The sequence below is a fragment of the Panthera onca genome, chromosome C2 (assembly GCF_046562875.1).
Source record: "Panthera onca isolate mPanOnc1 chromosome C2, mPanOnc1 haplotype 2, whole genome shotgun sequence".
Lineage (NCBI taxonomy): Eukaryota > Metazoa > Chordata > Mammalia > Carnivora > Felidae > Panthera > Panthera onca.
Genome location: NC_138347.1, coordinates 60,845,948 through 60,868,157, shown reverse-complemented (window position 1 = coordinate 60,868,157; position 22,210 = coordinate 60,845,948). Strand labels below are relative to the sequence as shown.

The 22,210-nt window shown below is 36.2% G+C and overlaps 1 protein-coding gene across 48 annotated transcripts in view; it reads left to right on the top strand.

The window, feature by feature from the left end:
• The window catches only part of ZBTB20 (zinc finger and BTB domain containing 20), a 785,665-nt gene that overhangs the window by 501,426 nt on the left and 262,029 nt on the right, over positions 1-22,210 (top strand). Inside the window, exon 7 of one of the 48 annotated variants that reach the window (XM_078453017.2) lies at positions 16,653-16,691. The exons of the other annotated variants lie outside the window; for them this stretch is intronic. The gene's annotated coding sequence lies outside the window, so the exon portion shown is untranslated. The remainder of the gene's footprint in view (positions 1-16,652; positions 16,692-22,210) is intronic. 48 annotated transcript variants of the gene reach the window in all.

Genomic DNA, 22,210 nt, shown 5'->3' with positions numbered 1-22,210 from the left:
GCATCCCTTAATGTGTTTGATAATTTGGGTGTTTATTTTTCTATAATGTGTCTGTTCATCTCCTTTACTTCTTTCTGTTGGATTCTTAGCCTTTTTCTCATTGGTTTCCTGCTACTTATATATTAAAGAGATAATCTGCTCATCTATATGAATATTGTGAATTATTTTATCTACATGAGAATATTGAAATTATCTTTCCCAGTTTATCTTTTTAAAAAATGCCTCATTATGGTACATATATTTTTGCCAGACAGAAGTTTGTTTTTAATTCAATCTTTTCTATTATGGCTTCTAGATATTGAGTCATAGGTAGAAAGTCTTTCCCCATGCCAAGATTATAAAGGGAGTTACCAATGGTTTCTTTTAGTACTTTGATAGTTTAGATTTTTATATTGAAAAATATGATTTACACAATGAGAATTTTACTCCAGAAAATATTTTCAGGAGAAAGGAGGTTCTGAGGAGAGAGAAACCATAATGTTCCCAGAGCTTACTGAGCTGTGGCTGACCTACTATCATTTACATACTATACTAAATCTCATTCCTTTCTGCCAGTAGGATACAATACAATTACAATGAAAAAGAACAATCTGGATTTTAAAATTAAACTTAAAAATGACTATGTTTAGCCTTTGGTTTTTTTTATGTTATAGAAAGAAAAACATGAGACTTTTATTCTGTCAACCCTGAATTGTACATAAGGGTAACTGAGCTTATAGAATTATTTTTTTGTGATTCCCATTCCAGAATTTTTGGACCTGGACCAGAAGCATGCATGAATTCATTACCTAATTCAGTAATTACTTATTGAACACCTTCAATATTTTTAAATATAATTTATTGTAAGATTGGTTTCCATACAACACCCAGTGCTCATCCCAACAAGTGCCCTCCTCAATGCCCATCACCCACTTTCCCCTCTCACCCACCCTCCATCAACCCTCAGTTTGTTCTCAGTATCCAAGAGTCTCTTATGGTTTGCCTCCCTCCCTCTCTGTAACTTTTTTTTCCCCTTCCCCTCCCCCATGATCTTCTGTTAATTTTCTCAAGATCCACATATAAGTGAAAACATATGGTATCTCTCTCTGACTGACTTATTTCACTTAGCATAATACCCTCCAATTCCATCCACGTTGCTGCAAATTAGCTTTTGTTTTTCTATGTTGCTATTTGTTTTATTTTTTTGTTTGTTTGTTTCATTATTTCTGTGAGAAGGCTGTCTACTAGTAGAAAGGTCATAAGCTAATGGCATTATTTTGGTTCAAATTCTAGTATCCTCTACAATTCAGCACTAAAATCTTGTTGCTTATAAAATGCAAACTGGTGTAAAACAGTGCCTACAACCTAGCCCCTGGAGTCAGAGGCTCTGAATTCATTTGCTATACCCCAGAGCATCTTTCTTTGCCATGACTGCCATATGGATAAAATGGCAAGAATGAGATTGTTATTTTGGTAACAGTAAGAAAGCCAGTAGGTACATTAAAAAAAGTTCCTTGCTTTCTATAGAAAATTAGTTCATAAAGTTATAAGTTGATGATATTTTAAAATTATATAATATATGAATTTTTAGAAGGGGGCTTTGGGTAGAAAACTTTTTTCCCTCATACTCCAGTTAATATTTGCTTACCCTCTTCTATATTTTGCTTTCACTTTTTTTTTTTTTAGTTTTTTTTAATGTTTATTTTTTGAGAGAGAGATTAACAGAGTGTGAGCAAGGGAAGGGCAGAGAGAGAGAGGAAGACCCAGAATCTAAAGCAGGCTCCAGGCTCTGAGCGACGCAGAACCCAACGCGGGGCTCAAACCCATGAATCGTGAGATCATGACCTGAGCCGAAGTCGGAACCTCAACCGACTGAGCCACCCAGGCGCCCCTTTGCTTTCACTTTCAAAAGTGGTCTTCCAACAAGTATCTATTCTAGGTTCTGATGTAAATAAAATAGGCACAGAAACTCCTTATCTTGAAAGAGCTAATATTTGGAGGGGAAGGGCAGAGAATAAACATAAACACACATAGAATACAAAGCATATGAGAAGTCAGTAAGTACAATAGTGAGCAATAAAGTGGGAAGGGGATGGGAAATGTTGTGAAAGGGATATTTCTATGATGTCTAGAATCAAAGAATTCTACACATTTAGCAGTTTAGATATCTCAGAGTTCCAAATACACTGAAATGATTATTTGTATCACAGGGAGAAGCAGAACTAAATATAGGTAGGTAACCAATCATTTATGAACATATTGGCTCTATCTAAAGCCAAATGACAGCTTATGTCACATTTTTCTACAGATATCTTACATGTAAGCAGATACTCAATTCTCTTATCTGAACCAGACTCACCATCACCCTTTAAGCAACTCTATAGAATTTGTTATTGAGAATGAAGGACCAATGCTGATGTGATTAGGGGCTGGTGAGATTCTTGGTCAAGTCATATGATGTGATTAACCTCAATAGATGAAGCATGATAATCTCAGCTGGAGTAAGACTCATTAGAGATGAAGACCTTTTCTCTACCACTAATGTAGCATCTCCCTGTGGAGCCCAAAACCTCAGAGGCTGTGACAGGTTATAATTCTCCAATGAAATTATGATGCTGTTGAGTGGTTTATTGAACTTTCTTTAGATTTATAATCTTGACAGAGTAAATGTTCTTTGGTTGGCACTCAAGTTCCCCTGTGATCTAGTGCTAATTTACCCCAAAATTATCAATTTTACTTCTTGCTACTAACTAAACTAAATGATTTGCTTTACCCAGTTTATGATCAATTTTTTTGTTCATGCGGTTTATTCTGCTTCAAATGATTTCTCTTTCCTTTCTATATTTTGAAATCCCATCCATCCTTCAATATTTAGTTTAAGGACTTCTTCATCTGGAATCTTCTTCCTTAACCATTTCTTTAGGTCATGACTCACATATATTTAATCTAGCTACCTTTGGGGGCGCCTGGGTGACCCAGTCAGTTAAGTGGCCAACTTCGGCTCAGATCATGATCTCACAGTTCAAGAGTTCGAGCCCTGTATCTGGCTTTGTGCTGACAGCTCAGAGCCTGGAGCCTGCTTCAGATTCTGTGTTTCCATCTCTCTCTGCCGCTCCCTGCTCATGCTCTCTGTCTCTGTCTCTGTCTCTCTCTCTCTCTCAAAAATAAATTAAAAACCATAAAAAATTTTTAATCTAGCTAGCTATTATTTTGTCTATCAATATTTATCAATCATTTATCATGTGTATCTACTCATTCTCCTAAGGTATTTGATATTTGTTGTATAACGAATAAATGAATGAATAGTGAAATGGGGATAGAGGACAGCTATGGAAATATGAACAGGCAGTGAAATAAAGGTGATCTTGAGTAGATCCTATAGTCTACTTATGAGAAAATATTAAATGAAATATAAGTGTACCTTGTTTGAATTGGTCTAGAATTAGGGAGGCTATCTGGTGGTTTTCCTAGGCTGCTGTCATGTGTAAGATAATCTGGAACAAGGTCTCCTCTTAGAATTTATAAAGAATATTTCTAGTTGATGTATCCAAGCTACCTCATAAGAGTGTAGACTCTGCTGACCTCTTTTACTTGATACCTGTTGGCATGTTAAGGTTGGATCTTGTTTCTTACCTGAATTCTAAACATAAGAAAGCTAATACATTTAATAAGGCTTTTGTGCCCCCTGATTAATTGAATCTAGTGTTTTCAGACATCACTGCTTTTCTCAGGATTTGGGCAACAGATGGCTTATTTTTAAAATTCCATTCTTTCTGAATATTTTTCACAGATAAAGGATGTCCCGAGAGAAGAATAATTAAGGCATTAATTTAAGAATAAGTCCTAGTTCTTTAAGAAAAGGCAAGCACCATGATGCAGCTGGTTGTTACAAAGAAGTGAATTATGGGAGCATATAGCTTGGCCTCTGTCAGTAACATAACACACTCATGTCTGATGAGACTAGAGGGAGAAAATAGCACTTCAATCCCAGAGTCAGGTTTAGTTATGAGTTGAAGGTGAAGTCAGTACTATTTTAAGTTTTATTTTATTTATAGGACTCATTTGTAAGTGTAGGGTTTCCAAAAAAGTGGAAGACATGGTTCCTGACCCAGAAGCCTTTCAGTATGATGAATATGATGAATCTAAGTATTATTAATACATATTACTGAAACTTATAACCCAACATACAGAGTCAGTGTATCTAATTGGAAATCTCAAATTAAAGGAATTTTCTAACTATTCTATATCATGTGTGGGATGGGGCCATCAGATGAAGCATCATTGTTTCATACAAATTCCACTGGACCTCATAATCAGACAAAAAGAAAAGAATGAAATCATCTCTGGAAACTGATGAGTTAGATTCAGGAATTATCTGGAGGCTGCAGAGAAAGAGTTAGGGGTTTTGGAAAGTGATGCCAACACACAGAATGCTTCCAGTGTAACACTCAGAGGCACAACCTCCACTTGAACCCCTGCCTTACATCAAGTCTTCATCACAATCTGTTGGGAATCTTTTTTCTACGATTTTATAATGTAATTGCTCTTTGATTTGATAATAGAAGTTAAGCCTATACATTTCCATAATCACCTTCTCCAGAACACATCTATTATGCAAAGGAGGGAAACATGTATAGCAATAAGGATAATGTTTTATTTTAGGTGTACTAAGTGCTTTCATGTATATTATTTCATTTGGTCTTCATAATAAACCTCTGAGATAGTTGCTATCCATTTTAGAGGTGCGAAAAATGGAGTCCTAAAGAAGGAATTTTTGTAGTATTTTATTTGGAGTTCTCTGTCTTGCACACACACATGCACACACACACACGTGCACACACACACACAGTAATAGAAAGATAAGAAAGCAAAAAGGAAAGCTGTGGGCATAGTTTGCACTTCTGAGTAAGGAGTCATGTAAACCTAATCTGAAAAGTGATCTTAAGGGAGGTTTGGAATCAGCCCAAGGCAGATGTGAGTCTTCATCTGCCTGTTAATGAATTTGTGACATTTGACAAGTTTTTCAACATTTGTGAGTCTGGGTTTTCTCATCTATAAAATAACAACAACAATAGTGGTATTTTGAGAATTAAATAAGAATAGTGTAAGTAGGCTGCCCAACATATAAAAAAAAAATCAATGAAAGTTAGCCATAATAAAAATAATGATTATCATTATTATCTTATATTCAATAACAGCAACAACAAAGGTGGGATAATTCTTAAATTTGTTGAAAAGAGGATAAGGTAGTTAAAAGCTGAATGGTAACACCTAGGTGTTTGCATGGAAGAGAGGGTTAAAATCCTACCTCAGAAAATTATCCTCAAAAAATAAAGTACTGGAAGGTGTTGTAATCTAGAAGTCAATTGCCTAAGAAATAACACAAAGTATGTCACCTCTCTGTGTTCTTTCAACGTCCTTACCTTTGAAGAAATTCTAAGGCCCAAGTACCTTGCAGGGAAGCATCTTATATGTTCAGAAAAACAGAGCACTTCTGAGCCCTCCAGAAACTATTTTGGTGCAAACACTATAATAATTGTGGGACATGATGAGGATACTTTTGCTTCCAACTCCATAGAGATCACATGATGTCTATAATGAGATGCCAGATAGTATTATGAAGTGATACAGGGATCATGCGTTTCAGGGAGCAATACCAGGACTACTTGTGCAGTTTTGAGAAGTGTCACATATAGCCTGTGATGCTCCAACAGCATCCTAGCAATCAAAAACAGTGTACTGATGGAGGGCATCCAGAAAGATAGATAGCAGAACAGTTCATGGAGCAGTTCATTCTTTTAGGTCCCTCCACCTAAAAGAATGAAAAGAATCTTTCTACTTTCCCCAAAGTGGAGGGGAAAAAGACTACACAAACTGAACACAAGCCACCAAACATTCAACAGCGGTTATTGTTGAGCCAGAGAATTACAAGGTTTTTTAAATTCTTTTTTTAGTACTTTCAAATTTCTTATAACATGAATTACTTTTATATAACATATTTTAGAGATATTTCCTCTTAAAATATGTGTTTTTTTAATACAGAGAAAAAGAGAGAAAAAATTACTCATAACCTTATTATTCAGGTGTTCTTATTGGCATTATTTTTAAGCATATAATTGGAAATTCAAACAATAGAAAAATGTATAATAAATATAAATATAAATAAAAGATATAATTTATATAATATATAAAAATATATAATTCTCCTTGTCTCTCCAATCAAAAGTGTCTTGTATATCTTCCCAGAAAAAAATATTTATGTATATGCCAGTATATATACACATAGATCTTCATTTTATTCATGCAAGAGGATTTATCATGTATGTCATGTGTCTTGTCATATAACATATCAATCTACCTTTTTTGGGCAACTTCATAGTATTTCTTGTAAGGGTGTACCACAGTTGTTTAACCAGTCACTGAATATTTGGTGAGCACTATTATATTTATAATCAGAAAAATTTAATATGCTTTTTATATGTGTTTGCTAGACCTTAGCCTAGAGTAAACTAAAAACTTTCTGTTTATTATATGATCACAGAAGAAAAATCACTGTATGTTTGTGTATGTATGTGTGTATATTTGTGTGTAACATATTAGAGATGATTGCCTTGATCTATAATTTTACAGTATAGAATGTCAGAATGGCCACAAGCAAAGTGGATAATGTTTCTTTGTAATCCTGGCTGAATTGTGGCCTCACATGGAAGTTGGCATACTTCTAGTGAGTTTTAATGCAGTCACTGATTACAGTGTCTGAGATTTTACTGCAATTTCCCTTGAGTTAAAACTCATTTTGTCTTCAAAACAAAAGTCTTTGGGCTTCTGCAAGGTGCCAGTGTAGGAAGATCCTGAGCTCACTTCCTCCCCGGGGCACAACAAATCTACAGTTTCATATGGATCATTTCCCTCTGAGAAAGATCTGAAAATTAAATTAATGGATCTCCACAACAAAGGATGAAATGACCACACTGAGATGGCTAAGAGAGGCAGAGACATAGTCTCACCAAAAACCCCACTGTTAGTGTACCAACCCACAGTAGGAAGGGATCGCATCAGTCGGGCACTTCTAGAGGAGTGAGAGGCTGGTGCCCCACTTCAAATGCTCCAACTCCTGGGATCCGCACCAGAGATGAGCCCCCAAAATTTCTGGCTTAGAAAACCATCAGGGCTGACCTTTTTTAAAGGGTTCACATGCAATCTCATTTGCCCCGAGACCCAGAGAAAAAATAGCAGTTTGAAAAGCACCTGGACTATGCATGAAGGACACTTATTTGCTGATTTAAAATCATATGCTGGAGGGGCAGGGGACAGTTGAAACATGGCCTGGGGATGGAGGCCCTGCTGGACACTATTTTTACACTCTCAACCAACACTTTTGGCACAGGCAAGTGAGCTTAGACATGGCACTCTCCAACCATTTTGATAAGACAGGCAGGGCAAGTGGTCACAGCACTATCCTGCTGTCTTGCTGAGCAGGAGAGTGCAGGTGGTTGCAACACTATCTTACTCCCAGGCTGTGGGGCTGGCAAGCACACACAGTCGCAATATGCTCCTAGCCTAAAGTTGGCACCTGCACACAGATAAGACACTGTTCTCCTGCATTCTTAAAGTCCATGGGTGCACCCAGTCAAGACTTTTACCTGCTGCCTTTCTGAAGCTGGCAAGAATGCCTGCTCTTACAGTCTCCAGCTGCCTAATTAAAGCCAATGGATGCACCAATCCACACAGGGGATGCCCCTTTATTTCCTGGCCCTCGAGACCAAGGGGGTTGGCATTCTTGAGCTCCATGAAATCAGAAAGACAGTTCTTGACAGTCTGCCACCCCCAGGGCACTGAACAGACAGCAGAATGAAACACAATCCCAGTCTTCCTGTGAGAAAAGCCTACATACTTAGCCTAGAGCTTCAGCCTAAAGGATATGCTTTAGATTTCCCACATATCTAGAAACTAAGGTGGTACTCCCAAGGAATGTAAACAAGAAAACACCAACCTTGTACAACCTTTTGGCCTCACTACAGATTGACAAGACTCCAGAAATGAACGTATACACTCATTTGGAACCCTAATTTTTGCAACTGTTGCCCAGGGGACACCCCTGTAACTCCTAGTCTGGAGTGCAGCAGGGATTATTATTGCAGACCCGCAAGACTGTATAGGTTTATATACTTTAGTCTGTTTGTGTGTTTTTAGATTTATTTACTTATTTTGAGAGAGAGTGGGGGCAGGGGCAGAGGAAGTGGGAGAGAAAGAATCCCAAGCAGATTCCACACTGTCAGCACAGAGCCCGACTTGGGGCTCAAACTCATGACCCTGGGATCATGACCTGAGCTGAAATCAAGAGTCTGATACTCAACCAACCGAGCCACCCAGGTACTCCCAAAATTGATATTTAACTTTAAAAAGGATAGGCCAATAGAGGTATTATTGCTACCTGCTCTCACTCTTATTCAAGATTACAAGGTGACATATCTGACAGAATCCAAATGAACGTGGTTATCTTCTCTAGCCTTGTAGTGCAAGCTACACACTGTCAGTGCAGAGCCCAACACAGGGCTCGAACTCACAACTATGAGAACATGCCCTGAGCTGAAATCAAGAGTTGGATGCTTAACCAACTGAGCCACCCAAGCACCCCATATATACATTAAAAGCTATTGAGTGAGGGTCTGGCTTTCAGTCATCTTGAAACTAGGTGCTCAATTAAATTCCTCCCCTGGAACACTGACAGGTCTTGTCATACCTACAACAATAGGAACATGTCAAGAAAATCAAGTGGTTTAGATAATCACAAATGCTTCAGACACAACCAAGAACTAGGGAAAAGCTAAACTTTTCCCTAAGGGTGAATCAACTAAGGGTGAAGTTGATTACCCACATAAGGCCACTCCTTCAAGACTGCGGGGGATAGCTGTTTTGCCTTATACATAAAAACAAACACAGAGAGCCATGTAAAATGAGATAATATTTCAAATGAAGAGAAAATGTTTCAAGTGATAGAAAAAGAAGAAGCCCCAGAAAAAGACCTTAATGATAGGTCAATAAGTAATCTACCTGGTCAAGAATTCAAAGCAATGGTCATTAAAGGTGACCACCAAACAGGGAGAAAGAATGGATGAACACACTGACAATTTCAGCAAAGGTGTAGATAATATAAGAAAGTACCAAACAGAACTCATAGAACTCAAGAATACAATAGCTGAACTGAAAAATTACACTATAGGGATTCAACAGCAGACTGGATGAAGCAGAAGAATGGATTAGCAAGATGGAAGACAAAGCAATGGAACTCATCCAAACAGAGCAGCAAAAATATAAAAAATTAAATGAAGGCAATGTAAGGGATCTATAAGATATCAAGCAGAATAACATTTGCATTATAGGGGTCCCAGAAAAATGAAAGAGAGAAAGTAGCAGGAAACTTATTTGAAGAAATAAGAGTTGAAAATTTCCCTACCCTAGGGAAGGAAACAGACCTCCATGTCCTGGAAGCCCAGCAAGTTCAAAGTAAGATGAACCCAAAAAGATCCATTCCAACACATTATAATTAAAATGTCAGAAGTTAATGACAAATAGAGAATCTTAAAAGCAGTGAGAGAAAAAGTTACATACAAGGGAAACCCCATAAGGCTATCAGCAGATTTCTGAGTAGAAATTTTGTACACCAGAAGAGAGTGGCATGGCATATTCTCAATGTGCTGGAAGGAAAACACTTCCAACCAAGAATACTGTACCCAGCATGGTTATCATTCAGATGCAAAGGAGAGATAAAGGGTTTTCAAGACAAGAAAAGCTGAAGGAGTTTGTCACTATTAAACTGGCCTTACTATCAAGGTTTAAAGGGACTTCTTTAAGCTAAAAAGAAATACCACTAATTAATAACCAGAAAAATTATGAAACTAAAACTCTCAGTGGAAAAGATAAATATATAGTAAAGTAGCAGATTAATCATTTATAAAGATACTCTGAAGGTTAAAAGACAAAATAGTTAAATTAACTAAAGTTATAATGATTAGTTAGGGGAGACATAAATAAAAAGATATAAAATGTAACATCAAAAACATGAAACAGTAGGGAGTTAAAATATAGAGCTTTAGAATGTTATCAACTTAAATTAAACTGTTATACATACAAGTTGTTTCTGTAAGCTTCATGGTAACCACAAAGCAAAAATTTATAGCAGATACACAAAAGATTAAGAGAAAAGAATCTAAACATACCACTAAAGAAAGTCATCAAATGACAAAGGAAGAGAGCAAGAGAAGAAGAAAGGGATAGAAGAACTATAAAACAGCCAGAAAATAATTAACAAAATGGAAATAAGTACAAACCTATCACTGATTACTTTAAATGTAAATGGACTAAATTCTCCAATCAAAAGACAAAGAGTGGAAGAATTAATAAAAAAAATAAGACCCATCTATATGCTGCCTACAAGAGACTCACTTCAGTGTAAGGATACACACATACTGAAAGTAAAGGGATGGGAAGTAAAGGGTGGAAAAAGATATTCCATGCAAATAAAATGAAATGAAAGCTGGTATAGCTTTACTCATATTAGACAAGGTATACTTTAAAACAAAGAGTGTAATAAAATACAAAGAGGATCAGGGCAGTACATAATGATAAAAAAATCAACCCAGCAAGAAGTTATAACACTTGTAAATATACATGAACCCAATATAGAAGTACCAAAATATGTAAATCAAATATTAACAGACCTAAAGGAAGAAAATTGCAGCAATACAATAATAGTAGGGCACTTTAACACCCCCACCTACATCAATGAATAGATTTAGATTATCCATTAGGAAAATCAGTAAGGAAACATTGACCTTTAACAACACATTAGACCAGATGGGCTTAATAGATATATACAGAACACTCTATGCAAAAGCAGCAGAAAAAATATTCTGCTCAATTGCCCATCGAACATTCTCCAGGATAGATCATATGTTAGGCCACAAAAAAAGTCTCAGTAAATTAAAGAATACTGAAATCATATCAGAAATCTTTTTGGACCACAATGGTATCAATTACAAAACAAAAACAAAAACTGCAAAAAATACAGATACATGGAGACTGAACAACATGTTACTGAACAACTATGGAGTCATAGAAGAAACCAAAAGAGAAATCAAAAAACACCTAGAGACAAATGAAAACAGAAATATCACATACTGAAGTCTATGGAATGAAGCAAAAGTAGTTCTTAGGGAGATGTTCTTAACAACACAGTCCTCAAGAAACAAGAAAATTTTTAAATAAACAACTTTTCACACCTAAAAGAACCATAAAAAGAACAAATGAAGCCCAGAGTTAATAGAGGGAAGGAAATAATAAAGATTGGGGCAGAAAGAAATGAAATACAGATTAAAAGGCAATGAGAGATCAATGAAACTAAGAGCTGATGCTCTGAAAAGGTAACAAAAATGACAAACCTTTGGCTAGATTCACCAAGAAAAAGAGAGAGGGTGAAAATAAATAAAATCAGAAGTTAAAGAGGAGACATCACAACTGATACCACAGAAATACAAAGGAACATAAGACTACTGTGAACATTTTGGATGACCTAGGAGAAATGGATAGATCCCTAGAGACCTACAGTCTTCCAAGACTGAATCATGAAGAAGAATAAAATCTGAATAGACTAATTGCTAGTAATGAAATTTAATTAGTAACAAAAAGCCTCCCAAAAAACAAAAGTTCAATACCAGACAGCTTCACTGGTGAATTCTACTAAATATTCAGAGTTAATACTGATTTTTCTCAAACTCTCCCAAAAAAGAGAATAAAAGTGAACATTTCCAAACTCATTTTATGAGGCCAGCATTACCATGAAACCAAAAGCAGACACGGACACCAGGGAAAAAAAAGAGAGAGAGAGAGAGAAGGGGAGAGGAGAGGAGGGGAGAGAATGGGAGAGGAAGGAGGGGGAGGGGGAAAAGGGAAAGAAAGAAAGTTACAGGCCAATACCCCTGATTAACAATAAGTGCAAAAGTCTTCAATTAGATATTAGCAAACCAAATACAATAGTACATTAAAGAGATCATATCATACATCATGATCAAGTGGGATTTACTCCAAGATACAAGGATGGTTCAACATCCACAAATCAATCAACATCATACAATGTATTAACAAAATGAAGGATAAAAATCATATGACATCTCAAAAGATGCAGAGATAGCATTTAACAAAATTCAACATTCATTTGTGATAAACAGTCTCAACAAAGGGGCTATAGACCTCAACATGATAAAAACCTTCTATGACAAGTCCACAGCTAATATAATACTTAAAGGTAGAAGATAAAAGCATTTCCTCTAAGAACAGGAACAAAGCAAAGATGCCTACTCTGACTTTTATTGAATATACTATGGCAAGTCCTAGCCAGAGAAATTGATGAAGAGAAACAAATGAAAGTTATCCAACTTGGAAAGGAAGAAGTAAAATTGATGCTATTTGCAGATTCTATGCTATATATAGAAAATCCTAAAGACTCCACCAAAACAACAACAACAACAAACTATTAGAACACATAAATGAATTTAGTAAGGTTGCAGGATACAAAATCAATATACAAAATTGTTGCAGTTCCTTTTTTTAGAGAGAGAGAGAGTGGAGAGGGGCAGAAGGAGAGAAAGAGAGTGTGGAGCTTGATTTGGAGCTTGATCCCATGATCCTGGGATCATGACCTGAGCCAAGAGTCTGATGCTCAACCAGCTGAGCCATCCAGGCACCCCCAAAATTACTGCATTTCTATATACTAATAATGAACTACCAGAAACCAAAATCAAGAGAAAAATACCATTCAAAACCTCATCAAAAAGAATAAAATACCTAGGAATAAATTTAACCAAGGAGGTGAAAACTGTAAGACACTTATGAAAGAAATTAAAGGAGACACAAATAAATGGAAAGGTATTCTGTGCTTGTGGATTGAGACAATTAATATGGTTAAAATGTCCATATCACTTAAAGCAATCTATAGGTCCAGTGCAATCCCTATCAAAATTTCCATGGCATTTTTCACAGAACTGGAACAAATAATTCTAAAATTCATATAGAACCACAAAAGACCCTACCTATGTCAACCAAAGAAACCTTGAGGATGAATAACAAAGCTGGAGGGATCATGCTCCCTGATTTCAAACTTAAAAAGTTATATGATATGGCACAAAAACAGACACTCAGATCAATGGAACAGAACAGAGAACCCCCAAATGGACCCACAAACGTATGGCCAACTAATATTTGACAAAGCAGGAAAGAATATCCAATGGAATAAAGATAGTCTCTTCAGCAAGTGGTGCTGGGAAAACTGGACAGCGACATGCAGAAGAATGAACCTGGACCACTTTCTTACATCATACACAAAAATAAACTCAAAATGGATGAAAGACCTAAATGTAAGACAGGAAGCCTTCAAAATCCTTGAGGAGAAAGCAGGCAAAAACCACTTTGATCTTGGCCACAGCAACTTCTTACTCAACACGTCTCTGAAGGCAAGGGAAACAAAAGCAAAAATGAACTATTGGGTCCTCATCAAAATAAAAAGTTTCTGCACAGCGAAGGAAACAACCAGCAAAACTAAAAGGCAACCGACAGAATGGGAGAAGATATTTGCAAATGACATATCAGATAAAGGGTTAGTATCCAAAATCTATAAAGAACTTATCAAACTCAACACCCAAAAAACAAATAATCCAGTGAAGAAATGGGCAAAAGACATGAATAGATACTTCTTCAAAGAAGACATCCATATGGCCAACCAACACATGAAAAAATGCTCAACATCACTCATCATCAGGGAAATACAAATCAAAACCACAATGAGATACCACCTCACACCTGTCAGAATGGCCAACATTAACAGCTCAGGCAACAACAGATGTTGGTGAGGATATGGAGAAAGGGGATCTCTTTTGGTGGGAATGCAAACTGGTGCAGCCACTCTGGAAAACAGTATGGAGTTTCCTCAAAAAGTTAAAAATAGAACTACCCTATGACCCAGCAATTGCACTACTAGGTATTTATCCAAGGGATAAAGATATGCTGTTTCAAAGGGACACATGCACCCCAATGTTTATAGCAGCACTATCAACAATAGCCAAAGTATGGAAGGAGCCCAGATGTCCATCAATAGATGAATGGATAAAGAAGGTGTGGTATATATACACAATGGAGTATTACTCGGCAGTCGAAAAGAATGAAATCTTGCCATTTGCAACTACGTGGATGGAACTAGAGGGTATTATGCTAAGCGAAATTAGTCAGTCAGAGAAAGACAAATATCATATGACTTCACTCATAAGAGGACTTTAAGACACAGAACAGATGAACATAAGGGAAGGGAAGCAAAAATAATATAAAAACAGGGAGGGGGACAAAACATAAGAGACTCTTAAATGTGGAGAACAAACAGAGGGTTACTGGAGGGGTTGTGGGAGGGGGAATGGGCTAAATGGATAAGGGGCATTAAGGAATCTACTCCTGAAATCATTGTTGCACTATATGCTAATTTGGATGCAAATTAAAAAAATAAAATTAAAAAAAAGCTATATGATATTGGCATAAAACAGCCACATATAACAATGAAACAGAGAGCCCATAAATAAACCCACATATATAAGGCCAATTAATTACTATAAAGGAGGCAAGAATATACAGTGGGAAAGGACAGTCCGTTCAGTAAATGTTGCTGGAAAACTTGACAGCTGTATGCAAATGAATGAAACTAGACCATTATCTTATATTATATGCAAAAGTTAACCCAAAATGGAATAGACTTGAATCTAAGACCTGAAACCATCAAACTTCTAGAAGAAAATGTTGGCAGTAAGCTCCTTTGACATTGGTCCTAGTGATGCTTTTTGGATCTTACTCTGAAGGCAAAGGAAAACAAATGGGACTATATCAAACTAAAAAGCTTCTGCACAGTGAAAGAAACCATCAACAAATAAAATGCAGGCTACTGAATGGGAGAAGATGTTTACAAATCATATATCCAATAAGGGATTACTATCAAAATGTATAAAGAACTCGTACATTTCAATAACAAGAAAACAAGCAATATAAATTTAAATGGGCAGAGGGCCTGAATAAATATTTTGTAAAGAAGATATACAGATGGATAACAGGTGCATGAAATGTTACTCAACATCACTAATCATCAGGGAGATACAAATCAAAACCACGATATTACCTTACATCTGTTACAATGACTATAATAAAAAAGACAAGAAGTAACAAGTGTTGGCTAGGATATGGAGTAAAAGGAACCTTCGTGTAATGTTGGTGGCAATGTACATTGGTATAGCCACCGTGGAAAACTGATTGTGGAGGTTCCTCAAAAAGTTAAAAATAGAACTATCATATGATCCAGCAATTTCACTACTATCTATCCAAAGTATCTATCTGAAGAAAGCAAAAACACTAACACAGAAAGATATATGTACCATTATCTTTATTGCAGCATTGTTTACAAGTAACCTTTCTGTATCTATAGATGTATGGATAAAAAACATGTGGTATGTAAACACAATGGAATACTACTCAGCCATAAAAAAACAATAAAATCTTACCGTTTGCAATAACAAGGATGGATCTTGAGGGTATTATGCTAAGTGAAATAAGTCAGTAAGAGAGAGACAAGTATCACATGATTCCCCTTATTTGTACAATCTAAAAGACAAAACAAACAAAACAAAACTCAGCCTCATAAATATAGAGAAAAGGTTGGTGTTTGCCAGAGGGGAGGGGTTGAGGGTATAAAATGGGTGAAAGGGATCAAGAAGTACCAACTTCTAGTTGTAAATTAAATGGCATGAGGATATAAAGTAAAGCATAGAGAATATAGTCAATAACATGTTAATTTTGCATGGTGACAGATGATAACTAGACTTATTGTGGTGGACATTTACCAATCAAATCAAACATCAAATCACCATGTTGTGCACCTGAAACTAGTATAATAGTGTATGTCAATTATACCTCAAGAACAATAAATAAATAGGCCTCTAGAAACAGAGAAAATAATTTTATTTCCATGGCAGGGAATCTGATTCCTTTCATTTTATCTCCTGACATAAAGAAAGAAAAGTACCTAAGAAATCATTAAAAAGTTGATATAAAAATAAATCCTCCTTTGAATATATGAGCTATGTAACTTTATTCTCCAAGTACTTGCTAAGGTCCCAGTTACCCAAGACAGAGCCAGATGCAGGAAAATAATTCATACCAAGACCTATTGTAATGCTAGTAAAAAGGCAGTTGAAGCTTTTTGAAACCATGTTGCTGCAGGTTGAAAAAACATTAACCTATGTGTTTTGAGTTGAAGGAAGAATTTTGTTTGTGGGCATTGGCATGATTGCTCTATGTAAAATGTGGAGGTTGCACACATCTCTAATACAGAAAAGAAAATGGGCAAGCCAGCCATATTCTAACCTTGAATATGTGGTTGCTTTTAATGACACAGTGCATCAAGGTCAAGAGAAGGTGCCCTCAGCAGATGGAAGACTTTCAAAGTGAAAAAGATTCATTTACATTTAAAATATATTGCATTTCACATGATTTCTGAAGAATACTTGCTTGTTGTAGTTATAACCATGGCTCATTTCTGTAATCATGTGTCAAGTAACTGACTTACCTCATGTTTGTTTCTCTGGCAGGTGTTTTCTGTGGAAGGGCAGTGAAAAAGGTGGAGGAAGGTATTCTTTAGTATCTTGTTATAAACCCACTAGGTGTCACTACTTTCGGTGGGACTCTGGAAAGGAAACTGTCAGAAGACACATCTGTGTCTTGGCAAAAAAACAGATATCATAGCACCTTAACTTTTAACCTCTACTATACATGAAGACCTATGTAGGAGACTTTCTCATGATTATTTGTGCCTGTAGTTCCTTTATTTTGAATTTTTTAAGATTGAGTTTTGCAATATTTATATTTGAATCCTATTTTGTTCGTAAATAGTTTACTGAAGCTATTCTAAAATATGTATCCGCCTTAACTTTTTAAATACCCAATGGAATTATTAAAGGCATTTAAGTGCTGTGGTAACATAGAATGCATTCAGAAGGTTTGATCTCACATCGTTTATCAGGTACTTTAGGGATGAGAAGCCACATACTTTCATGCCAGTGGTATGGAAACAATTTTCTTCTTTCTTTTTTCTTATCCTGCCTCTCATGTGTGTTCTTTCTCTCTTCTTGTTCTTCCTTTCTCTCCCAGTTTCATGAAAATTCATTTATCTGTGACATTTAAAGACTCTGTCTGAGAGGTGTCTGGAGCTGTGGCTGGCTGTGTACATCAATAGTTTCTTGGAATGTGGCACTCTGTCAATATTTGGGGGCCTCAGTAACCGCACTTAAATGCAGTGCCTGCCAGCGATCACTCTCTTGGTATCTGAGTAACAAGTCCGAATGAAGGGATATTAGCATGTCAAATTCTTTTACAACTGGCAAGACTTTGTTGACAGTATATGGGCATCTTGCATTTGCCTCTTGCACCTTTCTGTTTGTGTATATGATGTCACTTTTCCCTCTGTGTAAAAAAAAATAGGAATCTCTGAAACATGCTATTATGAAACCAAAATAAATGGCATCATTGTACAATCTTGATTTGGTAGGTTTTATAGTATATAGCTATATGCATAGGAAACACAGTCTTTATTATATTCGAGGTATTTCTTTTTTGCTTTGGTTGTATGTGGACCAAAATTATTGTTGCTATTTTATGGCAGAAATATATATGTTAAGACTTTCTAGGTGAAGTCTCCATAGTTTATGTATGAGTCTAGTGTGATAGAGATTTAGCTACATAAAAAGAAATATTAGTAGGTTGGAGAAACAAGATAATTCTTGTAAACAAAAACTGTTTACATTTTCAAACATTTCTTAGTGATCCTTTCTACTTCTCAGTGAAATGGGCCATTTATAAATTAAATCATTAAAGCATTATTTGGTCAACTTTCCCATGAACTACCCTAGATAATAGCATATTGGCCTTTCGAGGTTTGTAAGAGAGACCAATATTAGGGCAACATTTTAGTTATGGAAATACTGTGTGCTCTCAACCTGTATATAATCTTGATGATATCCTCTAATGAGAATCTGTCAGGAATCAGAACTTTAAAGAAAGGAACATGGAAGATGAGAGTTTACCAGCAAACCAGGCTTATCTTGGAGATCTACATCCAACCCAAGGTTGGGTATGGAAGGATTTGCCAAGCTTTAGGTCCTGCTCAGATTAAATAATGCAGGTTTCCTATATCCAAGAGACTATCCTGGAACTATTAATGCTCCTGGATGGAATTATTAGCTACTGCTTCCTTGGACTCATTGGACCAGCAATAACTCCTAAGTTGAATGAATTCACCCAAGCTTCATTTCATTCACAGATCTTTCCCAGTATGGATTTTCAATCCAGGTCCCTAACATATGAGTACTCACTTACCATGGGAAGTTTTCTTGTTAGGACTGAGGAAAAAAGTACCTAGTTAACAGTATTAATGTAGTTTCAATACAACTGAACACAAACTCAGGACTTCTAGGACCTCTAGTTATACTTCAGAAAAGGAAACACACATATTTATTTGCCTCATAATTATGACTCATATGTAAGGCTAAAAGTTCACTTGATCAGCTATAAATGCTGCCTCCAGATTTTATTTCATAATATATAAATCATTTTTTAACTCCAATCAGTCATCATCTTTTGTAGGCTAAAGGCCTCTTGGGAGTGTCATATTAAACTAGACAGCATAGATGGACAAAGAAATGTCACAAGGACTCCAACCATCAAAGATCATCTGGCAGTGTAAGGGCAGGTCTTGAATTCAAAAAAGAAAAAAATAGGCACAAGGATTGAGAGAACAGGAAAAAGAAGAGCCTAGGTATACATGGATTTGTAACATGGCCTGGATCAAGAGATTTGGTATGTTTCTTCATAATTCATTTACAAAAAAATATATAGTAACATCCACAGATGCTGATGAAGAAATAATGCTCTCCTGTCTCCTGTCTGTACTTAGATCGTTTTTGTGGTCCCATAGAGGAAGAGGAAAAATCCAATATATGGCATTAATCATAAAATTTTTATACTACCAAAACTTTATTTCGAGATATAATAGAGAACATTTTCAGCACCTTCCATGGACGAATTAGAAACGTCTCTATTGCTAACAGTAAAACTCATCTGCTGGGCTTAGAGTGTAACCTCCTCTTGCTCTGGATTCAGAATCTTATGAATATACATTATATCTGTTCTTTATTATATACTGTTTGTTTAATGTTAGACACTAATCCTTTCTGGGGCAGAGAAAGAAACCAGAATAAGATGAGAATAAAGAATCGTCCTGCAGAATTTATAGCTAAGGACAGAAGGAATTTTGTTTTCTTTTGGATCACTTCAGACACATTTTGGAACTGTAGTTGAAATTTGATGGGCTGCAATTTAACCATCTCTTTTCATTAATACTAGAATGTTCTCTTGCTTAAACCAGGAAAGACTTGGATTCTTCTCCCTTAGAGATGCTAGCCACTTCTTCAGCTCTTTCTTTGCCAGTGTATATTTTGTCTACTGATCACCGAGTAAAGTGACAGAAATAAGGACTGTGGGACAAAGTGCTGAAGGAGTACCTCTGATCCCACCTAAGCAGGGAAGGCGCATTCATTGACTCTTCAGCATTGGCTACCCCTTCCAGAAAAGAAATAGCTGCCTGACTGGATGGCTAATAATCAACAGAACACTTGAATGGGTTGTTTACAAGGCCTATCTTAACATAAAGTGCAATCTTCTATCGCTATGGAGATGACCTTTGTTGGTGATAGACATCACTCAAAGAGAGATCCACAACCCCCACCCCACATGGCACAAAAAGTAAATGGGTCTATCTGGTTTTGTTAGGTCCCAGTCACAGGGACACCTTTACTCAGAAATCAGTCTCCCTCCATTTTTTAATCAATAAGTTGTCATTCTTATTTTTAGTTCATGAATGTTTGAATGATTTATAATAGTTACTCCCTCCACCCTCCTAAGAAGTCTACTTGCCAACTTTTAACTGAAAAGGACCCCATGTAAGAAGTGTTATTACTACTAGAGAAGTGATTTTTAGGACTCATCTCAAGATCTAGTTTAAAGAAAAGGCAAAAACTGAATTTCTGATGTACGTACACCAGAATGGAGACCGTTGCCTTTGTTCTTTTTGAAAAAAGTGAGCTTTTGAAATAACTATATGCTTCTCTATAATCAAAGCCCTCTTTTCCCCAATAATTACAAAGGATATAGTTTTCAGTTTCTACTCAAGTAATAGTGACTTAGATGCCACCTGCTTAAATAGCAGCCATGGATCCAGTGACCATTTATGTGCCCAGAAGTAATGACTGTTCAGTTTTGTAGGTGAATCTCTTGGAATTGTGTGCTGGGAATAGACTAGATCAGGGCTTAGATTAGTTGATTAGATTAATTGTAATAGGTATAAGAATGGATTATCCTGTTAGAAAATATACACTATTAGCTTTCTATAGAATAAAATTCTATAAAAACAATAGGCTAGTCAAAAATTGAGAATAGGTTGGATTAAGAATAGATAGGACTAAGTATTTTAGAGGAAGATTCTCTAGAAACTTAATAAATGAGCTTTCCATTAAAAACATTCTTATATTTGTATTTAATATAATTTTAAAATAAAATCATTATAGAAATTCAAACTCTGACAAGAATAGTGCTCTGTGGCTGATCACCCAGGAAAGCTGCAGTTATGTTCTAGCTTAGCTTGTGGGTGATAATACTTCCACATTTGACTTCATTGTCCCTTCTCTGCCAAAATGAGACTCACTATTTGGGAAACTGTACCTGAAAATAGTCATTTTGATACTTCTATCTGTAAGTTATTGACATGGAAATCTAACCTCCATGCAAGGAAATGTCCCAGAAAAACCCCGGTGAACTGATTTGCCAATCCTCTGAAAATGCTAGGACATTAGGTAATATGCAATGCATACTGGTATGTTTTCTTTCTTGGCCCAATGAGAGCTCTGGTGAACTAAGGCAAAGCTAGAGTTATGATATCACTCCACTCAACTAGCAGAGCTTTGAATTTTGCCTCAAATGACAATCCACCAATAAATCATTAAAATTTCTCATTTATTGTATTTGATGCCAAGCACTTCAGAAGTATCAGGAAATGTCTATGAAGGGATCAGTCAATATGGAGAAGTGTAGAAATGGTATGCCATTGGGGTCCATCCTGGATTCTGGTTTTTGATTGCCTTGATTATCTAAACACATGGTCTCCAATATGAGCAAACTCTGTGTAGTCTAAATTATTGGTAGCAGCACTTCAATATGCAAAATCAATTTTAATTTAAAATTGTATTTTAAGAAGGAATAAGAAGGGAAAAGTGATGCAAAACCACATTGATAACAGGACACCAGAAATTTTAAATGGTTGCAAATCACGATTTTAGACGTCGAGGACAGGGAATGCATGCTTTAAAGTATGGTGCTTTTATGCGCGGTGGCCAAATTACAGTAATTTGAGACTTGGGAGAGAGGACAATCATTTGAAATGGACACTCAGTAAAACAGAAAATAAACAGAATGTCATTAAATAATGGGGAGAGGTAGCATTCTTCACAGGAGGGAAAGCAAACCTCCCAAGTGGCAGTCCATTCACACCTCCCTCACTACATGTATATAAAATTTCATAATAGCTCTACTAGCTTGCATATGTTAACAGCTGCTAAACTAACACCACATACCTGAACATACATATCCACATTGCTTGCTTTCTGTGGGACTGTCTTCTTCCTCCACAAATTAAAGAGTCTGCAGGGGAAGGCATATAACTTTGTTTCTTTTGAATCTTCTTTGAAGTCTTGTATTTTCCATTACCCACCATGGTTTGGCAAATGTCACTGATGGACTGAAAATAAAGAATGACTAGTTCTGTGGGCACAATAGCATCTAGAAGTAGAGCACAGAAAGTTAATCAGGAGTGTGAAAGGTAAAACAGAAATTTAAAAATAGCTGTAATAGTGAAATTCTTAAGAAGCATGCAGAATATAGACATTGCCACTATTTCCTCTGAGCATAGATCAGACACTTAATCATTCTTCTCTGAATTCACTAAAATTTGAAGGAACATCTTAGTGAGAAAGAGTTATAAAACCCCTCCCCCCCCCAATTTAAATTTAACATTTTGAGAAAAAAAAAGTTCTTTAAGGGA